At 34.0% G+C, this 3205-nt stretch overlaps 1 long non-coding RNA gene across 1 annotated transcript; it reads left to right on the plus strand.

Moving 5' to 3' along the window:
* The first annotated feature begins 981 nt into the window (after positions 1–981).
* LOC133844064 (uncharacterized) lies at positions 982–2821 on the plus strand. Its single transcript, XR_009894564.1, has 2 exons — positions 982–1374; positions 2297–2821. It is a non-coding gene; the product is annotated as an uncharacterized LOC133844064 (long non-coding RNA).
* The last annotated feature ends 384 nt before the right edge of the window (positions 2822–3205 follow it).

Here is a 3205-nt window from a genome sequence, read left to right on the forward strand (position 1 = left end):
CAGCAGGAAAAGTGTCAGAGTGGACAGCGAAATGCAAAGCAAATGGCACAAAATCAAATGAAGATAAGAAGTGCACGAGAGTGGAAAGTGGAAAAAGCACTAAAATGCATTGCTTGTCATTTTGCTGCATTTTTCCCCAAATTGAAAATGTTTCGCGTTATTTATTAAATGAAAGCAGCTGAGGACTGTTGCACAAACAGATCGTAGCATTAAGATTGCAATGGGGAGAACTTGAACGAAAACAGCATACAAATGGGTAATTTTAATAATTCGCTGACGATTTGAAGTTGTAAAGTTTTGTGAGTTGGGTATACACCTTTTCTGGTCATTTTCAGTGACCAAAGATCACATTTGGTATATTGATATATTGAATGTAGAGGGCAAACTATACCAGAAGCAACTAATGATTGCTAAAAACATTAAAACAATTTAATATGAAAACACTTTACAATAAAAATATTGAATTTCAAAAAAATTATAATTTTATTTTTGAGGAAAAATAACAAATTTCGTAAACTCCCTTTACGAATTTGTTGAATTAAAAATTTATCTTTACATGCTAATTTCTCATTATTTTTTCAATTTATGTGTTATACCCTTTCGACTAAATGCAACAGAACCAAATACGAAACCTTCTGTGATTCCCTTGACATGAATTTGTAAAGCGCTTGCCATAAATTTAAGCTGAAAATGCGCTTCTGTCAAGTGCCTCGTTTCTTGTGTTGTTTTTACTGTCTTTTACGTAGTTTTTGTTTTTGGTTTTTATGTTTTATATATTTTATTATGCAGTTCAGCTCTGTCACTGTTACCACCCATGGGCAAGGCAAAGCATTAGATTTAAGCTGCATAATGAAATGTTTGCAAATGCTTAGCATTGCAAATGCAACTGCCGTTCAGGTGGCAACTCAACTGCACTTCCACATAGATGCTGCCCCTCAACTGGCTGGCAAATTATCTAATTAAAGCAAACGAGCCCCAAACGTCAGCTGGAGTTTACAAGCTTTAAACTATTTGTATATATGTATATGCAAATACAACAAATCCACAGCGGGGGAGCTTGGAAAAGAATCTTAAAATAAAAAGTTAAATAATAATACAGACACGCGCAGACAGCGAGAGAATTAAATGGAAATAAAAATAAAAGTAAGCGGAATGCAAGGACCAACTTTTAACTTTCAGCTATAGCAGAATTCCACTAAGCAGCTTTAAGTGTCTGTCAATGTCATATTTTTGCGAAGCTTACAGCAATTTTTTGGTTCTCGTAGTTTTGATAAGCTTAAAACAAATGCTCAAAGGCAAATGACAACATATAAAAAAGAACTGAAATTTTTGCCAGTAAACCGAGACGTGGATGCTCTGTAAATAAATAATAAGGTAATTGTTGTTTATTTTGATATAAGAATAATACATTCCTAATAAAAACAAGTAAGAAAGCTACAGACTGTGAGATACCCACTACCCATTGTGAATAAGAGCAAAACAGTGTGGTATTAATATAAAAATATACCACATGAATATACCACAAAATACTAAAAATTCCGAATACGAATGGTATATTGATAAAATATACCAGATTGTCAGACAAAGTCACTAAAACCTCATTCTGTCTGTTCCTTACATTATAATAACATATTATTATAAGAAATTAAGTAAAATCAATCACAACATAATTAAATATGAGATTTATTTTGAATTGTCTTTATAAAAGAAATGGCTAAAGTATAATTTGATAGTTGAGTTGAGTTACTCTAAGAATATATACCCAAAAACCATTTTAGAATAGAATAAAACAAACTTAACATTATCTTGCATACCTTGACACATTAAAATAATAAAATAATAATAAATAAAGTGTACAGAATTAAAATTAAAACAATAATACTATAATAAATTAATAAAAAGTATAAAACTAAATTCATGAGATAAAAAAAACATTTGCTCAAATATAAATGAATAGTTGAAATAAATGGGATTAAAACATTATCCTTGGAATGAAAATATGTGTTCTCGAAAACTGTTGCATTAAAATAGTTTTCGAGTACACATATTTTCATTCCAAGGATACTTTTTTATATTACTTACTTACTTTTTTGATATTACTTGCAAACCTTGAGACTTCAAAAATCATATGCAATTAAATTAAATATTCATACCATCTGCAAGTTGTTCTGCAACATAGTCGAGTTACCCTTTGATCGAAACAGCATGCAAAATGTGAATTTTTAAAAGTGGTTTCTGAGCGAATGATAAAGTTTTTTTTTGCCATCGCGTTCTACAACTAAATTCCTTGTTGCAGTTGGCAGCTCGTCCTTTCAGACAGTCTGTCTCGATGTCTGGCTTGTGGCTTCATAATTAAGTAATCCCCATTGCGCAAAAGGCAATGCAATGCACCTTAAGCTCAGATTGAAAGACTGAAAGACTGAGAGTGGGCCAACTGGTTTTTGCCTGGTGGCTGTTATAACGGGGCATCAAGCCCAGACAAGCAAATGGGTGGAGTGGCTACCAAAAAAAAAGAAGGAAGAATGAAGTGACTTTTAGCCAAGTGTCAAGTTGAAGCAGTAGCCAGCACTGCACTGCGGGGCAGCAGCCCAACAAGTCCCCCGAAAAACTCGTCTTAGTTATAGCCATGTGCGAAGGCAATGAGCATATCTTATTACCACTGCAGAGATTACCAGCTAACAGAGTCCAGAAGAGTTGAAGCAGAAGGCAGCAGAGGAGCAGGCCAACTTTAACGGCCTTTTTGCTTTGACTTTGACACATGTTATGAAATTTGAATAGATCACCGCGGCAATTACGTGAGACAGAGAGAAAGAGAGAGAGAGAAAGCAACACGCTTGCGAAAGTGTTGAGAACGAGTGGAACAGACAACAAGACTACAGCACACTACACACAACACACAACACGATGATGTTGATGATGATGATGCAGCAAACCTGTAAAGTGTAGTTAGATTCTAATGTTTGTTTTTGGTATATTAAGTCGAGACTCGTGAGTCTCGTTTCAAGTTGTTCAAGAACATCTGGACGATGAGTTTACATGAATCGAGTGCCTGTTTAATGAAGTTGTTCGCTGTTAAGAATGTGCGCCGAGAGTTATGATCCTCCTCTATATGCATTACACAATTCGTTAATAAACTTCAGCAGAAAAATATAACTACAATTTGGTGGAATGTAGTAAAGACAATTCATAGAAATTTTTACTGATT

This window comes from Drosophila sulfurigaster, chromosome 3, assembly GCF_023558435.1.
Source record: "Drosophila sulfurigaster albostrigata strain 15112-1811.04 chromosome 3, ASM2355843v2, whole genome shotgun sequence".
In the NCBI taxonomy this organism is placed as follows: Eukaryota; Metazoa; Arthropoda; class Insecta; order Diptera; family Drosophilidae; genus Drosophila; species Drosophila sulfurigaster.